The sequence below is a fragment of the Lytechinus variegatus genome, chromosome 16, assembly GCF_018143015.1.
Source record: "Lytechinus variegatus isolate NC3 chromosome 16, Lvar_3.0, whole genome shotgun sequence".
NCBI lineage: Eukaryota > Metazoa > Echinodermata > Echinoidea > Temnopleuroida > Toxopneustidae > Lytechinus > Lytechinus variegatus.
Genome location: NC_054755.1, coordinates 31,039,011 through 31,063,591, shown reverse-complemented (window position 1 = coordinate 31,063,591; position 24,581 = coordinate 31,039,011). Strand labels below are relative to the sequence as shown.

General features: G+C 34.2%; 1 long non-coding RNA gene across 2 annotated transcripts; it reads left to right on the top strand.

Annotated features, from left to right (window-relative positions):
• Nucleotides 1-4,675: 4,675 nt before the first annotated feature.
• On the top strand, nt 4,676-24,364 carry LOC121430033. Of its 2 annotated transcripts, none has more exons than XR_005971993.1 (8): nt 4,676-4,938; nt 9,366-9,458; nt 14,561-14,689; nt 17,965-18,095; nt 22,371-22,520; nt 22,884-22,953; nt 23,321-23,470; nt 24,187-24,364. It is a non-coding gene; the product is annotated as an uncharacterized LOC121430033 (long non-coding RNA). The 2 variants fall into 2 exon arrangements; XR_005971992.1 differs by having other exon boundaries at nt 4,677-5,049.
• The last annotated feature ends 217 nt before the right edge of the window (nt 24,365-24,581 follow it).

Below are 24,581 nucleotides of genomic sequence, written 5' to 3'. Positions count from 1 at the left end.
GAATTGCATGCAGGGTATCAATCATTATTCAGGAATCTTTAACATCGAGTTACTGAGGTCATTTCATCCAAATTAATGAAACGAACGGAAACATCCACAATGATGAATACAAGCAATAGTGCACTTAACATCTCAGAGAATCTAAAGAAGAGTAATCAGTAACCCTTTTATGACAAAGGGGTATCTAACTATTGGTCCCCTTCCCCCATCCTCGGGTTTTGGGGCAGCAGGCAAGTGAAATTAAGTGGTAAAAAACCTTGATTAGTCTGGTATGTATAAATTTATATCAATATAATTCACACCCTTAGGATGTGTCATACATGCGAATGCTTGGGTTGATTATGATCATCACAATGGCGCATATATAGAATGAAACTAACCAACCACCAAGCCCCCCTCCTTTATTCGAACTTCAAACTGAAAAAACAAATGTTTTGAGGTACGACCAAAGAAAGGAAAATTTTGTAAGTTCTTATCACTATTTGTATTGCAGCGACAAGACATTGATGTTGACATGATGCCATTTCTGTTTGGGATTAGATTTAGAAAGAAATATATCAAGTATATTTTTTCAAAGTCCAACTAAAGGTTATGAACATTCGGCATCACAAATTTGAACCATTTTGCTAATAGCACGCAAACGACCAGAATGCCACAGTTCATTTTTTCCCCAAATCCCACTCGTTTCCTACTTTCCCAAAGTTCACTCTTCCTTACCTAATATATTGTTTCCCATTGGCTTTGATAGTCAAAATAGCCTCACATCAAGCTGTTCAGATTGTAGTTCGATGCCGAATGTATCACTACGTTTCGATAATACAGTATTCGATTAATGAATAATTTAAGTGGTTAAAAAGATTCAGGATGATCCGATGACCATTTTATATTTATTCTGCGTGATCTTAGAAGTTAAATAGACTTGTAATCTGCATCACTGGAAGCACTGGCGGATTTGGGGGAGGGGGCACTCCGGCTCCTGCCCCCCCCCCCTTTGAGAGCCAGAATAAAAAAAATGATGTAAAAGTGACATTTTTACCCAAGTGTGCCCCCCGCCTTTGAAGCGAGCACCTTTTTTTTTTGCTTGTCAAGCTTTTTTGCGGAGGAAATGATTTTAAATTTAAGATGAAAACCCTTTTTAGGGGGAAAGGGAATGTTTCCTCTTGTTCTGAAATAAAGACTAAGTTGAAGATGACACATATTGAAACAATATAAATTTTGAAAGGAAGAACTGAAATCCAAAACAGAAAATAAAGATGACAACATACGGTCTTAGACTGAAAAATAGGATTGTTCAATGATAAAACGTGACACTTTATCGAAAGCACGATATGCCACACTTACCGTGACCGTGAGTACGCAAAATCACGGCAAGTATGCTTTTATTAAATTTATCTATTACAACCTTTTCTTTTCCTTTCAACTGTGAAATTATTTTGTTCATGTTGTTTTAGAATTCCCAAGCGTAAAGCCTTTCTGGAAACGTATTGTGGATTTGATTGATTTAATGTTTAAGGAAAAAATTATGATAAACGAATCATTTTTTAATGGAAAAAAAGGAAGAGTCAAATGTGCTTAATTCCAAAACCTTTAATTCAAAACTAAAAGCCGAATATATATAATGATTATGTTTATGGTGAAAAAAATAAGATCGCTTTATATTCCCCCCACTACAAACATAAAAAAGGGTAACATTTTATTTTTCATGTAGATAAGGCACATGCATGTTTTCAGAAAAGGGCATAATAATTCTTTATAGCTCTGTGATCATAAATGACAAAAACCCATTTAATCATTTTATTTTTCCTGGCAGGAAAATCTAATAATGAAGATTAGGGATTGTTTTCATCAATTTACCGTGTCATTGTTGATAAAAAGTTTTCGAATGGGGTTCTTTGATTAAAGGGGAATCCAACCCAAATAAAAACTAGTTTCTAGAAGATAGAGAAAAATCAGACAAGTTGATATACAGCACGTGGAAGCTTGGAAAAATATAGGACAAGCAATAAGAAAGTTATCAATTTCTAAAATGTGTAAATATGGAAAAAAGCTATACCCATGGAGACTTCGAATCGGCCGCATATGTAATATCGATGTGATGTATGGCAAGGACTACTATTCCATGTACATGATGTACTCCAATACACTGTAAAAATGAAGTGCTAATTTAGCACTTACGGTGTTTGTATAGTGACTGCAATACGAGTGTTGATTTTCTAGTTCAAATTTAAACTAGAAAATCAGCTCTCGTAGTGCAGTCACTATACAGCACTTTAAGTGCTAAATTAGCACTTCATTTTTTACAGTGTACATATATTGCTGTCATATATTTTAAAAGTTGCAAAGTTTCAAAACATAAAATTATATTTTCTCTCATGAGGATATAGAAATCATACTTCCTGGGTTATATTTCGATTACTGCCCCAGGGGAATGGGTGCCTATAGGAGAAAAAAAATCCCTGATAATAAAGTACATGGCCTATGGGAAGTTGGCCTTGCCCCTAGTCATAATTTACTTACCCAGGGGCCCGTTTCAGAAAGAGTTGCGTTTAAACACAAGTACAAAAATCAATCGTAAGTCAAAAATGCGCGTTGTTGATTGGTTGAAAATTAAGTTGCGCATGATTTTCAGAGATGCGTTTGATTGCAACTCTTTCCGCAACGGGCCCCAGCTGCCAATTTGAAATCTACCTACTCTGGAGATTTTAATCTTAAAACAGCCATAACTTTCTTATTTATTGTCTAATTTCTTTCACAGTTCATCATTCTGTTTTATTTATTTTACTGCTTTCCAATACATTTATGACAAAGGCTGGATTTCCCTTTAAATAATGGTTTTGCAAGATTGAAGATATTGGGATTAGAAAAGGGTTAAGATCGTCTTTAAAGGGCATATACAAAACAAAAGCCTTAATAGCCCCACCTCAAGTCCTCACCTGTATATCCGGACAACTTCATCACCCATAATGCAACATTCTGAACGTATAGTCTTGAATCAAAGGCCCACTTGAATTGTAACACATTAAATACTCAATACATTCAAATCACACCGCGACGATTATATTACCAAGTAGCAAAGCTGGTATACCTTTCCTCTGTGAAAAAAAATTTCCCACACATATTGACTTGTTCATAGGCTAATTTATCCTCTGTTTCACTAATGATTATCTCAAAAATATATTTTAGGACTAGCTATTTATAACACGCAGTCAGTGAACACAACATAGATCATTTACCTTTCTCTTTAATGCAATGAAGGAGAAACACATTAATGTAATAGGCGTACTTGTCGTGTGTGTTGTCTTAATGTTCCAATAAGAAGTTGCTAAGCCATGCGGAAGTAGTTTGTTAAAATGTTTGCTAGGGATCAGAAGGTGTGCACAATATTAGAGCGAAAATAGAAACATAAGTTCAGTGTGTTCAAATTTCATCACCGTTCAATCAAACTCTTTTAACAAATTTGAAGTTGATATAGTACGTAAGCCAGTCAACATATGCGTGGTAAGTGATTTAAGGTGGATTATACATGTATAACCTTTATTTGAGTTTTTTTAGAACCCTAAACCATAGAAAAACTGCAAGGTGTTAAATGCAATAATAAAAGTAATCAATAGGTACTTTAACAAGTTAAAATAGAACCAGATTGGTATTTAATCCCGGCCAAAATACTGACAAACCCCCTTCGGCTTTACCCCTCTTTTACCTTCCATCTCTGTCGCCCCCCCCCCCCCCCTTCCCTTACTTATCCCCCTCTCTCTCTCTTCTTTCCACCTGGACCCCCCCTTCTCTCTATCTCTAAATGGGCACGTGTGGTGCCGAAATTCTACAGGGTGCTGGATGTGGAAACGTAAATTTTGCATATTTTTCTTAATTTTTGAGGAATGCAAAGTTCATATAGCAGAGATTGAATAACTTTTTCATTCCTTCCAGACCATTTGGGCCATTTATCAACTTTTATGTCCAGGATCTCTGAAAAAATGAAGTGGAAATATAAGTCTACAACACTACAATATATTAAAATGTGCTTTTATATGACAGATTGGTAAAAATTTTAATTTCAATGAAAATATTTTTTTCTTTTGATTGATCAGGTAGAGAATATATGAAAGATGCTTATAAAAACACTTTTTCCTCTTCTCAGGCGATTTTATATTTTTAAAAGTGAATTTCTGGACCAAGAGTCAAGTATCCTCATTTTTGGGGAAAATGTGAAAATGGGCATGTGTGGTGCAAAACTGATTTTTAAAACACTTCTACAGGAAAATTCTAGGGATCAGGCAAAGGTTCAGGGTCATAATTATGTTATTTTTATCATATATTTTCTAATTCTGATGATGATTTATATACTTTTTGTGGATATATTGAGAAAATCAACTTTTCATTTTTCTGATCTCTGAAAATTTATACCCCGCTTTGTACACAATTATATATAGGAAGCATTGAATGCATGCTATTTTTTAAATCGATCTAACACAAAACTTACTTATTCAAAAAGTATTGTCTTTATTTCAAAAAATAGAAAAAGATTCTTAGTTTCCATTCCTTTGCAATTCCATAATGCAAAAAGTGGATAAAATGGTGAAATTCTACTACCGAAAACATATATATTTGCCTATATTTCTTTTATTTACTTTATGTTAGAGCGCCCTCTACTGACCACAATCCACAAATTAACTATAACAACTAATTACGAGACGGTAAACAAATTTGGTGCATCGGGGGTTTTTTTGGCTCAAAGTTATACTCCTCGTTTACTTGGCACGATTACCGTTTGTTTTTATTTATTATGGTTTTATACATACGCATTCTGAGATGTTCGAACTTGCCTTTGAAGAATTTTCAGTTCGAACTGTGCTGTGATCAGGTGATCGGATATTTAACGTACCGATAATTGAGACGGAAATAGCATGAGAAGGCAGCCGAAGCTCCGGGCATGATCGAGTAAGTGGACGATCGTTGTTCATGGCTGCGAGTGTCACTGTCAGATTTGATTGAATCGTGGTTGATTATTCCAGCACGATTTCGTCTAATATGTGATCGTCTGTGCTGAGTGTAAGTACATGCTGTTTTTTTTTTACTTTACTTCATATAATTGGAATGTGATGACCTGATGACTGATGTTTGTTTTTATATGCTGGCAATGCCAATGAAAATTGCACTGTCACTACCGGTACCGTACGAGTTTCACTAGACGTCTTGAGGCTATCAATAATCTTGTTCATTGAATGAGTGGGCTGAGCTACTCATTCACACGTACACTAGGCCTAGTCTTGAGGACTCCATGATGATGTCTTTTTAAAATACTTTGACATACAGTACGGTATACTTCTTCATCATTGGAGTCTTAACCATGTTAACCGCCCTTCATAATGTAAGCAGGTAAGAGACATCTTTTTTATTAAAAATCACGTAAATGGTTGTGATTTTATTAATCTCTTCACCTTCCAATGCCTAATGCGTGGGAAGGTTTTTAAAAAATACACTCACACTAGTACGAGGTGAGGTTACATGTAGTATGTTATACTAACCTTGTACTCGTAGTCGTACTCTGGACCGTGTTTGACACTGGATTTCTAAATAGTCGACAAATATCGCTTCATGGCAGAAGTAATATTTGCCGAAACCCCTTGCTACCCACTGGGGCTCTTACCAGTAAGTAGCAATAGAATATTTTAAAATTTAATTTGGAAATAAAAATTGTACAAAAAAGAGCAAATTAGTTTACATGTACCTCAGCCTGGAATTTTGTGGAACGTGACTTTGCATGTCTCTTCTACAGAAATACATAGAAGCCCGTTGGTGGTGCTAATAAATTTCACAACCTTGATTCAGCTCCTCTGTAATTTTATAACTGTCTGAATTCTTTGAATGAATTATGTGGAGCGTTGTGGCCCAGTGGATAAGTCTTCTGACTTTGAAACAGAGGGTCGTGGGTTCGAATCCCAGCCATGGCGTAATTTCCTTCAGCAAGAAATTTATCCACACTCGACCCAGGTGAGGTGAATGGGTACCCGGCAGGATTAATTCTTTGAATGCATGAGCGCTGAGAGGCAGCTTGAGCTAAAGCCGGGGTAATAATAATAACGCGCCTCGGAATAGAATATTTCTAGATAGATGGCGCTATATAAATGCCTATTATTATTATTAATGTGCAATTCTTATGATTACTTGACTAATTATGGGCACCAACAAATGAAATATCTTCAAAAACATAATCCAAGATTATTATTGACGATAAAACTTTTGCAAATAATTTAAAATGATGACTAATAAAAAAAATTAAAATATACGTACCTGGAATGAAACCAGCAGTACACTAGACTTACTTATTCAAAAAGTACAAGCTTTAACGAATGTCAATTATACTACGGTCTACCAACATCTATGTACAATGAAAAGATTGGACACTTTTTGGAATTTGCGTGTAAATAAATTAAGGTGCCTAGTCTTTCCCTTGTAATGTCTTTGATATGAATATAAATCACGCACCCTCTTTAGGCCAAAAATTGATATCGTCATTGATTGAAGGGCATCTCCATGAAATCTTCACTGATGATCAAGAAAAAATACATTTTTTTTTAAAGGAAACTTCAAAGAGAAATCACTCAAGGATCTAAATGGTTTGGTAAGTGTCATACATGTAGCAGAATGTGAAATCCAAATGTATGTTATTTTATATTTCATTTGGGCAAAAACCTATGAAATACAATGTAGTTCTATTTGAATGTGTTTCATGCATATGTCTGATATTCCTTCGCACGCGAGATGAATTGAAAATAGTCAATTAAAATGTTAAAAGATAAAGGTTTCTTAGCAGACTGATGTCATGTAGATCCCTCGATCCAATTGTACAAAATGTAAATACAATGGGGTCGACCCTTGAACCACTTTGTATGACGTACATCCGGTTAGTGATGCCGTTTTGAAGAACAATTAGTAGATAAAAAATTTTATTTCACAAATACTAAAATTCATTACGTGATTATAAAGAATTAGTATACTGCTAATTATTTATAATCATGTAATAAATTTTAGTATTTTATTTGTGTTGTGTACATTTGGATCGAGGGAAGGGATCTACACTATATCGGTCTGGTGAGAAACCTTTATTTTTAACATTTTAATTGACTATTTTTTAAAACCTTCCTATACATTAGGCGTAGGAAGGTGTAGAGATTAATAAAATCACAACCATTTACAGGATTTTTAATAAAAAAGATGGATTTCACTTGATTTTTCTGTGCGTGACGGCATGTAATGAACCGTCGAGTATTGAGTGCCTTTGTTTGTTTGTCAACAAATGGTATAAGTCCATACAATGAAGGTTGCTTGCCTTCCAGAAATTTTTAAAACTTTTTATGCCCCTACAGACAGAAGTCCAGAGGGGGCATTAACCGTTGTCCTTGTCCGTCCGTCCCACCACTTGGTTTCCGCACAATTTATTGAAAAATATAAAATGGAATTAAAAAATGTTGGTGTGTAGGTAGATGACACCAGTACAGGCTTAGTTCGAATTTGTAGTCCGCAGGTCAAAGGTCACAGCTCATTCAATATGTGAGTTGGTTTACATGCGAGTTGGTGATAACCAAAATACGGGCTAAGTTTCAATTCCGAATCTGCAGGTCAAAGCTCATTAAATATGAAAGTTATTGAACAGATTTTTAAAAATTTTGGTGTGTTGGTTGACGATGCCAAAATAAGGGTTTAGTTCGAATTTGGTGTCTGCGGGTCAAAGGTCACAGCTCATTAACTATGCGAATTTGTTTCCGCATGATAACTTATGAAATATTCAACAGATTCAAACAAATTTTGGTGTGAAGGTAGATGACACCAAAATACAGGCTAAGATCGAATTTGGAGTTAACAGGTCAAAGGTCACAGCTCTTTATGTGAGTTGGTTTCTGCATGATAACTTATGAAATATTTGACAGATTTTTACAAATTTCGGTGTGTAGGTACATGAAGATGACACCAAAGTCCAGGCTAAGTTTGAATTCGGAGTCCGCAGGTCAAAGGTCACAGCTCATTCAATATTTGAGTTGGTTTCCGCATGATTACTTATGAAATATTCAACAGATTTAAAAGAAATTTGGTGTGTAGGTAAATGACACCAAAATACAGGCTAAGATCGAATTTGGAGTAAACAGGTCAAAGGTCACAGCTCTTTATGTGAGTTGGTTTCTGCATGATAACTTATGAAATATTTGACAGATTTTTACAAATTTCAGTGTGTAGGTACATGAAGATGACACCAAAGTCCAGGCTAAATTCGGATTCCGCAGGTCAAAGGTCACAGCTCATTCAATATGTGAGTTGGTTTCCGCATAATTACTTATGAAATATTCAACAGATTTAAAAGAAATTTGGTGTGTAGGTAAATGACACCAAAATACAGGTTAAGTTTGAGTCTGCAGGTCAAAGGTCACAGCTTATTAAATATGCGAGTTTGTTTCGGCATGATAACTTATGAATAATTAAACAGATTTAGTACTAATTTGGTTTGTAGGTAGATGACACCAAAATTTGTAGTCTGCAGGTCAAAGGTCACAGCTCATTAAAGGACAGGTCCCCCCAACAAAAAGTTAATTTGAATAAAAAAAAATTAAATTCACAAAACAGTATATGCACATCCTGGTTGGTATGCAAATGAGGAAACTTATGATATCATCCAATCACTATTTTTATTGTATTTTATAATATGAAATATTCTAATTTTCTATTCATTGTTAAGTGAAAAAGCGATTATTTCCTCCCTGAACATGTGAAATTAGCATTGTGTAAATAATACTATATACTTTACTATATGTTTTAGTCAAGTTGGTCCTTACAGTTGAATCTGTAAAAAAAAGAAATATTTTACAATTCAAACAATAAAGAAACGAAAGAGTGCGTGAGGAACATCACCAACTCTCTCAGTTGCATGTCACTCAGGTGTGCATATCACTGTTTTGTGATAAATAAGCAAACTTTATATATGTTACAACTTTCTTATTTTACATCGGATTTTGATGAAATTTTCAGTGTAGTGCTAGTTTGATTTTTCTCTATTTATTAAAATCAACATTTCTCTGGGGTAGATTTGACCTTTCAATATTTGAGTTGGTGTCCGCATGATAACTTATGAAATATTCAACAGATTTAAAAAGCTTTGGGTGTGTCTACAGGTAGATGACACCAAAATACAGGCTAAGTTCGAATTCGGAGTCCACAGGTGAAAAGTTACAGCTCATTAAATATTCAAGTTGGTGTACGCATGATAACTTTTATATATGAAATACTCTATTTAAAAAAATTGTGTGTGTAGATTACACCAAATACAGGGTAATTTTGACCTGCTGGTTTAGAATTTAATACCTCATTCTTTGTAGGATGTTGGTGCATACAGTGGTAATGAAAAGAAAATTGGCAACCAGTCATCTACAAGACGCTGCATTCATATATACTGTATGGAAAGGAACAAGGTAAGTTGTTTTGCAGATATTTTGTGCCCCCACTGAATGAGTTTTTAGAAGGCACTGTCATTAAGCCTTGCCCCAGCCAGCCATTACTGTGTCTGTCTCCTGCACTGATTTCTATGCAATTGCTTGAGAAATATTCAATTGATTTTAAGAAATTTTTTTATGTTTGGATGGATGGCAATGAAATACGAGTCTAGTTTGAATCAGGAATCTGCAGGTCTGATGTAAATGGTTATAGCTCTCAATATATACTTTAAAAAAAACTTGAAAAATAGTTAAGGGCAAGTCCAAGAAAAGGTCACCCTGGAAGGCAAAATTTAATCTTTAATTTAAGAAGTTATCTTTGGTGGGGTAAGAAAGCCCAAATGTGGAATTTTAAAATTTCATAAAGAAAAATTTGATAATATGCATATTTATGCTAATTTGGGGCACCTAATTTGCATAATCAGTAAAATGGGCGTTACGTATGGGACAATTATAAAAATTCATAGAAAATGAAAACAAAACTTCTGAGATTCAGTCATAGGTGGGACATGGACCCCCTTACATCTTATTACTTTTGGCAGAAAAAAGTGGTGTCATCTAATTAATTATGCAAATTAGGTCTTGTCCAAGGATGGAATGTCCCATACGTAACATTTTGAGGATGTTTTTTTAAGTTATTTCTCATAATACAATACTTGTATTGTTGCATCTCTGGGAAGTTCTAATTTATTAAGTATGAAAATGTTATACCACAAAAAGTTTCAAAAATGGAGTTTACTTTTTAATTAAAAGTTAATTAAAAAATTGTTACGTATGGGACAACATGTTACGTATGGGACATTTACACACAATGTCAATGGGGAGATTTGTGTACAAAGTGAATGGAGAAAAACAAATTTGTAGAGTGCTCTAAAAACTGATTATTTACCTTTTCTTTAGTTTTTAAACACTGATTTGTTATGAATACTGATTAATGAATACAAATGAAGCCCAAAAAAATGTGAAAATGGAAAAATATGAAAAAATAAAAACAATAGAAATACATAAGAAATTCATAAAACCATGAAAAACAAGGAATAAAAAGGTTGAAATGGCTAATTTCCCCTTCAGTGATATCAAATATGTCTCAGTAGAACATTTAAAAAGAAAGAAACTCTTTTGTTATTTCCATATTTTAAATTATTTCAATTTTTTGAATTATGGGGAAAATTGTGTACGTTCTCTATGGGGACAAAATGTCCCATACGTAACTGTCCCATACGTAACATGTCATTAATTTGTTTAATTAGAGTCTGTAATTAGAGGGATTTGGCTTATGACATGAAACTTGCCATAAATATACTATAGTATTGAGACTTCTATCACACTAAGTTTCAAGTTGTCAAGTGAAATACTTTCAGAGAATTCTCAACTTGAAACTAATGTATTAAAAATTGTCTTTTCTCTGCGTCCCATACGTAACGGCGCATCTTTTCGCTCTAAAAGGTCAAGATCAAGGTCATATGTCACAATTTTTTGCATGATTATTCTTCTCCTAGATGTCTACCATCATGAGGGTATTCAATCTAATCAAAGTCATTTAACACTATTTTTCAGGTCATTAAAGCCTCTGAAATGTCCCATACGTAACGCGCGCGAATTCTTGGACTTGCCCTTAAATACTCCACAGTGCAGAAACAGGGGGGTGCATTGTCTTCAGCCACTGCATTTTTTTCCCAAAACCATGTACAGAAATGACCATCTTATATTATTTGCATGGTCAGCCCCCACTCTCGAAATCGCTCCTCTTTCCCTGCTTCATGCTGAAATTAAAATACAACTAGCAGAATGGGTTAAAAAGACTGACATGTATAGACAAAGAAAATTTAGACTATTTTTTATAATCATGAATAAATTAGGCAGTGATTATGTCTTACAATAACTTTGTACTTAAAGATGTAGATAAATGCATGTGATTTTTTGAAAGATGTATTAACCTCTTGGTCTTTTTACAGATACTCAAAGGACAAGTCCACGTCAACATAAAATTGATTTGAATAAACAGAGAAAAATCCAACAAGCATAATGCTGAAAATTGCATCAAATTGGATGTAAAATAAGAAAGTTATTACATTTAAAATTTTGCTTAATTTCACAAAACAGTTCTATTCACACCTTGGTCGGTATGCAAATGAGGAGATTGATAACATCATCTACTCACTATTTCTTTTGTATTTCATTACATGAAATATTCTAATTTTCTCCTCATTGTCAAGCGAAACAGTGATTAATTCTTCCCGGAACATATGGAATTAGCCGGGGGGGGGGGGGGGCACTTCCATTGACGAGTGGATACCATGCGCGACCATGGGGTCTCGAAAACACCCTTACAATGTATTTTCCATTTTCTAAAAATGCACCCCTTAACAAGTATTGCCGTGTGAAACCCTATACTTAACAAGTATTGGAAACGAAAGAATACTCTTGGCAAGTTCCTTGAATTGACCCCCTAAACAAGTACAGCGATATGTTTATTATGTGACGGACGTCGGCCGTCGATTTTTACCTTCACCTACATCATTGGGTTTAGTACAGCCCCACCTCCAACATCTTGCGCAAATCATACTCTATACACGTAGCATTGACTCTTGGGGCAAAAGTACGTCCTTTATAAAACATTTTTGTCCTCATTTTTTACACCCTCACAAATTTGACCCTATAAAAGACGTAGCTCTCCTGGCAAATATAGATACCCTTTTTTCATAGTGTTTTTGACAACTTTATCACGTTACATACATAAAGTAACGTGCCCTACATGTATCTTGATAAAGACATCCTTTTTTTGGTCGCGCATGGTATCCACTCATCAATGTAAGTAGGCCCCCCATGGGGGGGGGAATTAGCACCATTTATTACTAATTGATTCAGTCAAGTTGGTCCGTATGGTCAAATCTGTAAAAAATGAAATATTGTATGATTCAAACAAAAAAACAAAAGAAATAGTGAGTGATGGACATTAATCGACTGACTCATTTGGATGTCACTGAGTTGTGCATATCACTGTTTTGTGAGAAATAACCGAAACTTCTAAATGCCATAACTTTCCTATTTTACATCCAGATTTTATGAAATTTTCAGTGTTATACTTGTTGGATTTTTCTCTCTTTATTAAAATCAGTTTTTGTCTCACCTGTACAGCAGAGTGAGACTATAGCCGCCGCTTTTCCGACAGCGGCGGTGTTAACACCAAATCTTAACCGAAGGTTAAGTTTTTTAAATGACTATTTGAAATGACTATGGGAGGTCATGTAAGGTCAATGAACTTATGCCAAGTTGGGGGTATTTGTTGAATTACCATCATAACTTTGAAAGTTTTTTGATCGAGTTCATAAAACGTGGACATAAGAGTAATCAAGTATCACTGAACACCCTCTGCAAATTTAATGTCACATGACCTACATGTAGGTCAAAGGTCAATGAACTTTTGCAATGTTTGGGGGTATCTGTTGAATTACCATCATAACTTTGAACGTTTTTTTATCTGATTCATGAAACTTGGACATAACAGTTATCAACTGTCTACATGACCAAAGTCAAAGGTCATTGAACTTTGGCTATTTTAGAGGTAATTATAAGATTGTTGTCATAACTTTCAAAGTTTGAAGATAATAGATATAGTGTATGAAATGTGAATATACATGTAGGCATAATCAAGTTTCACTGACAAGTTTTAGGTCACATAATCAAGGTCAAAGAATGTAGTATTGCATCATTTTACAAGTGGTGTTTTTTGTGAGTAATTATTTTATAGTAGTTTTCAAAGTCAGAACTGCTGCTATATTGAATCGCGTGATGCAGGTGAGACCGCCAGAGGCATTCCACTTGTTTGTTGGGGTGGACTTGTCCTTTAAACCCAGTTAAAGAATATCTTAAATCAATCAGAATAGGATTACACGTATACCAAAATAGATAATAAAATCATATTTTTGAACAGTGTATAAAGCACACATTTTTTGTTAATAAGATGTAATGAAGAATAACTGAATATTTCAAACATTTCATGAACTTTAATTTAGTTTTAGACGACTTTAATCTACCTAGAAAATGGTATTTAAAGGTATATTTCATTGATTTCTTGCATAAAAAAGAATGGAAAAATACTTCAAGAGCGAATGATGTAAAAATGAATCTGTTGATGTACGTGTATCTAGTTTAGAGAGATTTATGTGTTATAAAAAGGTGACGATATCCTGCTATTTAGTACAGAAGACTTGTTTAGATTTGTCAGAAACTAATCAGTGTGAAAAATAGCCACATAATTTAAACATGGATCTCAGTACATGTATATTCAGTGGCAAAATTGATTGTCTATTTGTTTGGTAACTTTGAATAAAAAAAAGGTTTATTTCCCTGTCGTATATCAACATAAGAAGATTTATTTGAAAGAATGGTGTAAAGAATTCACCATTGTGTAACGTTTGTGTGACTGAATTGCAAATTTTGATGTATTTATTTTGTTTATGCCCTACTGTCCACAAAAATTGTCCAAATTTTCATTAAGTCCCACAAATTAACAAATATTGACATGATTTGGTTTTTCAAGCAAGCTACATGTACAACATCTTTCACATTTTATTTGCAAAATATTTTCTCTGAAAAAAAGTCAAGAAAGATAACTTGTTAAATTTTATTGCATTTAAAAAGGGCAAAGAAATGTTGCACCGTAGGAATTTGAGACCTTTTACCATTTTATCCATTTTGAATTAAACTGAGATTTGTTTTAGTTATTTGTGTATTCTACAAATTATTTATCTTCATTATGCTGATTTTTATGCCCTACAGACACCTTTGAATACCTTTGGCAGAAATATGGTGCTATACAAATGTTGTGCAGCATCATCATCATCAAGTCGCCAAAATTATCAGAAAGTGACTAAGTTCTGTTGAGGATTTATGTTTTGTATTTTCGATATCCTTTTGAATTATCAAAATATCCTATACCTATATGCTTTGAATCATTTTCTGTGTACAGGTTACATTAGAAAATAGTGTAAATGAAGATTTTTGTGAGTGAAAGCATGATTTTGACAATTCTGAACATTTTAATACATTCTGATTTTTGTTTTTGTCTCTGATATCAGAAAATGGAGGTAGTTTGTCACCTTAATTGAAGTGCAGTCGACATATAGCCGAGTTTACAGTTGACAGTTTATATCTTATGGGTAGAGAATTTGAACTAATAAGGAAAGTCCCTGCAGGAAACAAATCAGGTAAGATCTTCTTGTCCTTATTCTGTATTTCCTATCACCAACAGGTGGCTTACAAGCTACTGTTGTAAGCTACTGAAATCAGTGAACAAATGCAATTTTCGAAAGATATATCTGTAAGTTTTGTCTTGCCCACTGGAGGTGAAGGCAAGACATTAGGGATCCAAATGTCCGTCGTCTGTACGTCACAAACCTTATGACACATAACTTCGCAACTGTGAGTCACTTTTCAACCAAACTTGGATGGTAGATGGACTTTAGGGACCTGCATGTTATGCTGCACTAGGAGGTCATATGTTAAGGTCAAAGGTCATTTTCAGGTCATCGTTTAAGTTTACATGCAAGACTCTCTTATGACACATAAATCTGCAACCATAAGTCACTTTTTCGACCAAACTTGGGTTGAAGGTGTACTTTAGGAGACCTGCATGTTATTGTGTTCGGAGGTCACATGGTATGGTCAAAGTTTATTTTGAGATCAAAATTAAAGTTTATGGGCAAGACTCTTTATAATGACAAGTGTTATTCCATCCCAGTTCTTTCACAATGAAGTTTTGATATCACAATTCTGTTCACAAAATTGCTTATGCCTTGTTTTAACAAGTGCTGTGAAGGGTACCTTGTTTGCAAAATGCAATATACTTCACGAATGTGTGACACTGTCATCTCTATCATTGATATGTCTTGTCAGTTGCAGACCCTTTTACTGGGGGCAAGGATTGAGTGAATATAATTTTTTTTCATGTAAATGCACTGAATTCCACAATTATATTATACAGAATGTAAGCAAAGGAATTAGTAGAATCAGTAGATTCTTGTTGAATTTCCTTTTTTTCATATGCCTGTCTCGACAGGATGTATTATGGTAGATCACGCTCAGAGTCTGTCCGTCCGTCTGTTAACTTTTCCTTGTAAATGCGTAACTTCAGTTGAATGTAACCTAGGCTCATATAATTTGGTGTGTATGATACTAGCATGAATCTCAGGATGCCTATTGATTTTTAGGTCAAAAGGTCAAGGTCACAGTGACAGGTTTTTACCTTACCCTGCTGCAGTCCTTGTAAATGTGATAACTTCAGTTTTTAACTTAACCTTCAGGCTCATATAATTTGGTTTGTATGGTACGAGCATAGATCTCAGGAATTCTATTGATATTGAGGTCAGACAGTCAAAGGTGGCATTGCCACCTTTCACTTTTCTTGCTTGAACGATATCTCCATTTTCTGCTTTACAGGCAGGCATATCATGTGCTTGCCTCAGCCACACTCTTGTTATCTTTATCTTAAATCATGAAATAAAAGATTTGGAAAAAATCCTTAAGGTAGATTGAAATAAAATATTTAGGATTGGAATATAATATGTTAACAATCCCAGATATTTTTCAGGCTTTGCTTCTTTGATTTTTGTCTCGCCTGCATAGCAGAGTGAGACTATAGGCGCCGCTTTTCCGATGGCGACAGCGGCATAGTCAACATTGAAATATTAACCAAGGTTAAGTTTTTGAAATGTCATCATAACTTAGAAAGTATATGGACCTACTTCATGAAACTTGAACATAAGGGTAATCAAGTATTACTGAACATTCTGCCTGAGTTAGTTTCAGGTTACATGACCAACGTCAAAGGTCATTTAGGATCAATGAGCTGTGACCATGTTTGGGGTAGTTGTGGAATCGTCATCACTTTGAAATTTTATGGAACTAGTTGATGAAACTTAGACATGAAAACAATTATGTATCCCTGAAAATTCTGTGCGATTTTCAGGTCACATGACTAAGGTCAAAGGTCATTTAGGGTCAATGAACTTCGATAATGTTGGGGGTATTTGTGGAATTATCTTAAATTTTCAGAAGTTTATCAATCTAGTAAATGTAGACTTGGAACATAAGAGTAACCATGTACTGTATCCCTGAATATTTTGTGCTTGTTTCAGGTCACATGACCAGAATCAAAGGTCACTTAGGGTCAATGAACTTTGGCTATGTTGGGGGTATTTGTTTAACTGTCATCATAACTTAAAAAGACCTGTTTGGATCTACTCAGATAGTTGATGAAACATAGCCATAAGGGTAATTGAGTTGTTTTGCACATGTCTGAGGTCACACGATCATATATGTGATCAAAGGTCATGTTGGGTATAAAATGGACATAGTATTTTATTATATGAGTATTTTCTTTCATGAATAACTATTTAATAGCTGTTTTCAAAGTCAGTACTGCTGGTATATCAAATTGCGTAATGCAGGCGAGACTGCTAGAGGCAATCCACTTGTTTTTAATTCAAATCCATTTGTTGGTAGGATGAAAATGGCCTGATGAATGTTGTGATGTTTCTATATATTAGTATGACTGACCAAATAAATAGCAAAAAAACCCCGGGGGGGGGGGCCACTTCCATTCACGAGTGGATACCATGCGCGACCATGGGGTCTCGAAAAGCACCCTAAACACGTAATTTCCATATTCTGAAAATGCACCCCTTAACAAGTATTGGCGTGTGAAACCCTACCCTTAACAAGTATTGGAAACAAAACGATACTCTTGGCAAATATTCCCTGAAATGAACCCCTAAACAAGTACAGGAACGTTTTATTGTTACGGGTCCTTCGGTCGTCGGCTTTACCTTATTTGGTTTAGTACGACCCCACCTTCTACACCTCGCGCAAATCGGACTCTAAACACGTAGTGTTGGGGCAAAAATGACATCCTTTATAAAACATATTAATTTTGTTTTATCATCCCTTCAAATTCGACCCTAAACACGTAATTAGATACCCTTTTTTCATTATTTTTGTGTTTTTGACACCCTTATCACGTTACGTACGTAACGTGCCCTATCGTGAAAAAGACATCCTTTTTACGTGTTTTTTTGGTCGCGCATGGTATCCACTCGTCAATGTAAGTGGCCCCCCCGGGAAAAAAACTTTTTTTGAAATGTTGAATTCTCCACTGCAAACATTGACATTGTTTATGCCACTTTACAAGAAGGAACTGTTTAAAGTAAGATATCACATATTTTTATTATTGGTAGGTTTGTTTTTTAATTTAGAAAGTTTCTAGCCAAGAAGCTCTTTAAAGTAAGATATGAAATATAGGTTTGTATTCGTAAATTTCGAGCCAAGGAACTGTTTAAAGTAAGATATCAAATATTTCATTGGTAGGTTTGTATTTTAATTTAGTAATTTGTAGCCAATGTATAATCTCCTCAATTCATTCCCATTAGTAATTATTCCCCATAAATATATTTTTAATTTGATTGCTTTCTTCATTTCTGCCTAGGTATGATGGCCGTGATGAGATAGTGCTGAAATCTGCGACTATTTCAAGCAGTCTTGCCTGTCCAGCATTTACAGACATGACATTTGAAGCTCTATCCATAGTCAGTGTAGTGATGGAACCCATTCATTTATGTAAGAAAATAGATTTTGGAATATAGAATGAATAGGTTACTGCTTTTTCTCTCCTGAACAAAGTTCGATAGAAACCTTGTACTCACTTTTTCTGTTGGTCTGTTCGAAAATGTTATTTCTTGTTCAACTTGCTCTCATTTCTATACTTCTGCATCAATTACTTGATCCTTGGGTAATACCACATGTGTGTCAATGAGGGTTATGGGGGTAGAAGGTTATCTAGGGGTCAAAAGGTCAAATGATAAAGGTCATGTCTGTTCCCAAAATGATAAGTTTTTGTTCAAATTGCTCTCGTTTCTTTATTTCTGCATCAATTATATTGACACTTGGTTCAAATGATTCTTGGGTAATACCACATGTGAGTCCATGAGGGTGATGAGTTCAAAGGGTCAAAAGGTCTTGTTCTGCCAAATTGCTCTCATTTATTCATTTTTGCATCAAATGTTTTTACATTTGGTACATATAACCTTTAAGTAATACGATATGTGTCCATGAGGATGATAAGGTCAAAAGATCATATTACATATTTATCGATCATGATATCGGGAGATTCATGAACCACCTTGTTTCAAAGTCAGCACTGCTGCTATATTCAATCAAGTAATGCAGGTGAGACAGTCAGAGAAGCTCCACTTGTTCTTTTCTATGCTGCTACCAAAGCGTGAACCATTATGCCTCTCAAACTTTGGCCCTTAGTAAAGTAATCCCCTCTGGATGTACTGTAAGTAATTATTTGGTTATAAATAATTTAGTAATACCTGGAAAATATTTGTGGGATGTGCTTTTAGAAATGGGATTTTACAAATTACTAGAATTTCTTAAAACTGTGTCATTTTTATTTAGACCATTTTTAGTAACCTAGTTTATATCAAAAGTTATCACATCGATCATCTAATAAAGAGAATATGTGCTAGATCTCAAAGTCATGTAATAATTAAAACACATTAAGATCTACCAGCTTGTAACTGAGATTGAAGGCAATCTTATCAACAATAAACAAAAATGGTAATTTTATCCAAAAAAAAATAATCTTGTCTACTAGCAAGCGCATATTGAAGCTTCAACCTTAATATTTTCTTTTCTTAAAAACTCTATGAACAATACTCTGTCATATTGACCATATTTGCTGGTACGTTATTCAGGTAAATGTAAATTTGGGGTATTTTTCTAGTCTATGCTACTACCAAAGTAAGAACATTGTCTTTCAAATATTTGCCCTCAATAAAAGAAGTAATCCCTTCTGGTTGTAAGTAATAATTTGATTGTGGAAATACAATTATGGGATATGTGCTTTTAAAGAGGAATTAAGCTGTGGAATGATTTAAATAATGATATTAAACAAAGTAAAACTCTAAATAAGTTTTAAAACTCTTGAAAGTTGAATTTTTTGCTCAGTATAAGAACTCCTGCCAATAGCACACTGTAGGTCACTATGATTTATAATTATTACTCCTAGTTTGCTTGTTTGTTTATTTCCCCTATGTTAGTTCATTGTTTCTTTCTTTTTTTAATTGTATTTCAATGTTATTTGTTGTTCACTATACATATATTTATTATATTAATTGTATTTGATTGTACCATGGTGGTGCCCCACCCACAAGTTTTTTTTTAATGAAAACTTCTAGGGGCTCCCAATCCCACGTTTTTACCTACTTTGTATATACCTGTATTTGTATGATTGATTGAAATAAATTTTGAATTGAATTGAAAACTTGAAAGAAACAAGTCAACTCAATGATTTTTTTTGCTTTCTGTATAAATTGAAGTAAAAATTACAAGAAATTATAAGTTGTTATTCGATTAGACCACTTTCTTACTAGTCTACTTTTATTTTTCACATTGATAATCGAAAAATACAAACATGTTATCTTCTTCAGAACTCTATGAACAATACATTGTTACAAACCCCTCAAAAATGCTTGGAAATCTGAGTTTGGCAATTAATTTCTCCCAACTCCAAATTTTACACAATGCATATTTGACATCATTCAAAGGATCATTTATTTCTCTAAATGATACTATGATTTTTGTCTCACCTGCATAGCAGAGTGAGACTATAGGCGCCGCTTTTCCGACGGCGGCGGCGTCAACATGAAATCTTAACCTGAGGTTAAGTTTTTGAAATGACATCATAACTTAGAAAGTATATGGGCCTAGTTCATGAAACTTGGCCATAAGGTTAATCAAGTATTACTGAATATCCTATTAGAGTTTCATGTCACATGACCAAGGTCAAAGGTCATTTAGGGTCAATGAACTTAGACCATGTTGGGGGAATCAACATCAAAATCTTAACCTGAGGTTAAGTTTATGAAATGTCATCATAACTTAGAAAATATATGGACCTAGTTCATTAAACTTGGACATAAGGTTAATCAAGTATCACCAAACATCCTGCATGAGTTTCACGTCATATGACTAAGGTCAAAGGTCATTTAGGGTCAATGAACTTTGGCTGATTTGGGGGTATCTGTTGAATTACAATCAAAACCTTAATAGTTTTTGGATCTGATTCATGAAACTTGAACATAATAGTGATCAAGTATCACTGAACACCCTGTGCAAGTTTCAGGTCACATGATCAAGGTCAAAGGTCATTTAGGGTCAATGAACTTTGACTGAATTGGGGGTATTTGTTGACTTACCATCATAACTTTGAAAGTATGTTGGTCTAGTTCATAAAACTTGGACATAAGAGTAGTCAAGTATCACTGAACATCCTGTGCACATCTTAGGTCACATGACAAGGGTCAAAGGTCAGTGAACTTTGGCCATAATGGGGGTATCTGTTGAATTACCATCATAACTTTGCAAGTTCATTGATCTGACTTTTGAAACTTGGACATAAGAGTAATCAAGTATCACTGAATATCCTGTGCAAGTTTCAGGTCACATGATCATGGTCAAATGTCATGTGAGATCAATGAACTTTGGCCGCATTGGGGGTATTTGTTGAATTACCATCCTATCTCTGTAAGTGTATTGGTCTAATTCATAAAACGTGGAATTAAGAGTAACCAAGTATCACTGAACATCTTGTGTGAGTTATAGTAGTTTTCAAAGTCAGCACTGCTGCTATGTTGAATCGCGTGATGCAGGTGAGACGGCCAGAGGCATTCCACTTGTTATGATCATGCAATCACAAAAAGAGCAGGATTCAAAAGTGTTGGTTGAAGTCTGAATTGAAAAGCTGCAACACTAGCAAAAAAGATGTTTGGAAATCTGAGTTTGGCCATTAATTTCTCCCAACTCCAAATTTTACACAATGCATATTTGATATCATACAAAAGAAAATTTGATTATCTTTAAAATGATACCGTGCTTGTTATGATCATGCCATCACGAAAAGAGCAGGATTCGAAAGTGTTGGATGAGGTCTGAAGTGAAAAGCTGCAAAACGAGCAGAAATAGTCATGAAGGGTCAATACAGAACATGATTCTTTTGTCTGTGTCAATAGAGATCATGAAATCCATTCAAATCAAGCCCCTGCTCTCAATATTTTATGTTTTGTTGAGGTTTATGTAGTTATGGTTTGTTTATGTGTTTGATTCCATGTTAATGTTAAGGTGCATGAAAACAATTCAAAGAAACCGCTGATAAACTCATCACCACAAACAAAAAGAACAGTGACTTTCAATATTATTATGTCATTTTGGAACTTTTGAATTTTGACCTTGCCCCACATTTTAAGGCATTGCGCCTCCATGTGAGCCATAATCATATCATTTAAAGTATCATTTCAAAGAGAATTACATGATCTATTAATTGATATTAATTACACATTGATATTTACTAAAACTGAGGAGGGATTATCGATCAAAGTCAAAAGAAACCACTGAGAAACTCACTCATCACCAAGGAAAAAAGAATAATGACTTTCAATATTGTGTCATCTTGCAACTTTTGAAGTTTGACATTGCCCCACATTTCAAGGCACTGGACCTCAATGTGAACCATAATCATACCATGTAGGGTATCATTTTAAAGAAAATTAAATGAGCTATTCATTGATATTTATAACACATTGATATTTACTAAAACTGAGTAGGGATTATCGATCAAAGTCAGATTTCCAAACTTCTTTTGAGGAGTTTGGCGTCGTCAACGTAGGTTTAGTTTTTTAATTGATGTTATAACTGAGAGAGTATATGGACCTAGTTCATGAAACTTGGACATACAGGTACTGGATATCCTGCCTTGGTTTCAGGTCACCCAAATTTAATATCTTCTTTGGATGTTATCTATGATTATCTTTTTACATGTTGTTGTTTCAGACACCTTTTCTGCATATGTTTGAAGCAAGAAGCACCTGTTGGACAGAACACAGTAAGCCTGTAATGTCAAGGGCTATGAGAGTTGATTCTTCCATCACAGCACTGCACCTAGAGGTTGTAACCTTTCTGGCAGACCACACTTTCTACTCGGTAAATATATAAATCTGTTTTATATTTCACATCAAAGGGGTAAACCGTCCTGAAATTAATTTTACCAACTTTAGAATTAATGAATCGAAACAGTGAAAAAATATGAAGTTTTAAAGCTGTCTTTTTAAAAAACAGTGATATGCAAGTGAGTGACCAAACAATGTTTTTGTCCTATTTTTTTATTTATTTTTTTACATAGTCACATTTTAAAGATTTACATGAATGAGATCTCCATTGTATGGAATAAAATTAAGGGTAATTTTAAACAGGTACTGGATATCCTGCCTTGGTTTCAGGTCACCCAAACTTAATATCTTCTTTTGATGTTATCTATGATTATCTTTTTACATGTTGTTGTTTCAGACACCTTTCTTCCATCACAGCACTGCACCTAGAGGTTGCAACCTTTCTGGCAGACCACACTTTCTACTCGGTAAATATATAAATCTGTTTTATATTTCACATCAAAGGGTAAACCGTCCTGAAATTAATTTTACCAACTTTAGAATTAATGAATCGAAACAGTGAAAAAATATGATGAAGTTTTAAAGCTGTCTTTTTAAAAAACAGTGATATGCAAGTGAGTGACCGAACAATGTTTTTGTCCTATTTTTTTTATTTATTTGTTTTACATAGTCACATTTTCAAGATTTACATGAATGAGATCTCCATTGTATGGAATAAAATTAAGGGTAATTTTAAACAGGTACTGGATATCCTGCCTTGGTTTCAGGTCACCCAAACTTAATATCTTCTTTGGATGTTATCTATGATTATCTTTTTACATGTTGTTGTTTCAGACACCTTTTCTGCATATGTTTGAAGCAAGAAGCACCTGTTGGACAGAACACAGTAAGCCTGTAATGTCAAGGGCTATGAGAGTTGATTCTTCCATCACAGCACTGCACCTAGAGGTTGTAACCTTTCTGGCAGACCACACTTTCTACTCGGTAAATATACAAATCTATTTTATATTTCACATCAAAGGGGTAAACCGTCCTGAAATTAATTTTACCAACTTTAGAATTAATGAATCGAAACAGTGAAAAAATCTGATGAAGTTTTAAAGCTGTCTTTTTAAAAAACAGTGATATGCAAGTGAGTGACCAAACAATGTTTTTGTCCTATTTTTTTATTTATTTTTTTTACATAGTCACATTTTAAAGATTTACATGAATGAGATCTCCATTGTATGGAATAGAATTAAGGGTAATTTTAAACATTTTGTAATCTATCAAAATCTGGAACCAAATTTGGTGTTTAATTTCATATAATAGACTATGAATATTATGAATGATTGATATTGCCAGAGCAATATTTTTTATATGACTCATTTTAATCATTTATCCCTTTGGACAATTCATGTTACTCAATTCATTCATGTTCTTAAGATTATATTGCAATATGTTTCTCTTACTTTTGGATGGCTGGCCATATACTGATAAACACATTTGGCACAATGAAGTCACCATTGTGAATGATTTACTTAGTTAAAATAAGCCAGTCAAACTGTTCTGTTCAAGATTGCAAACCTCTGTTGATACCTACTTGTTTTAAAACCAGGGACACACATATTTTGTTGTTTATCAATGAAATGATCATTGATTGATTGATTTATGAATAATAATCAAGTTGCTAATGGCTTTGTGTATATGTTTAATTTCAGTGTCAGTTTCACATACATACTCAACCATGAGGGAGATATACCTTGCAGACAATCAACTGATGCAATTCTGGTTGATCTTACAAATATCATTATACAGGTAGAAGTTAAAGGAGAATGAAACCATTGGAACAAGATAGCTTGTGTGAAAACAGAAAAAGCAAAGAAACAGATCAACGAAAGTTTGAGAAAAATCAGACAAATAATGAGAAAGTTATATGCATTTGAATATTGCGATCACTAATGCTATGGAGATAGCAAATTGGCAATGCGACAAAGATGTGTGATGTCACTTGTGAACAACTCTCCCCATTACTTTAGTATATATTTCACTAGAATTGCCTCTTTTATCACATTTATCCATAAATCATGTGTTCTGTTTACACGAGGGCATGTAA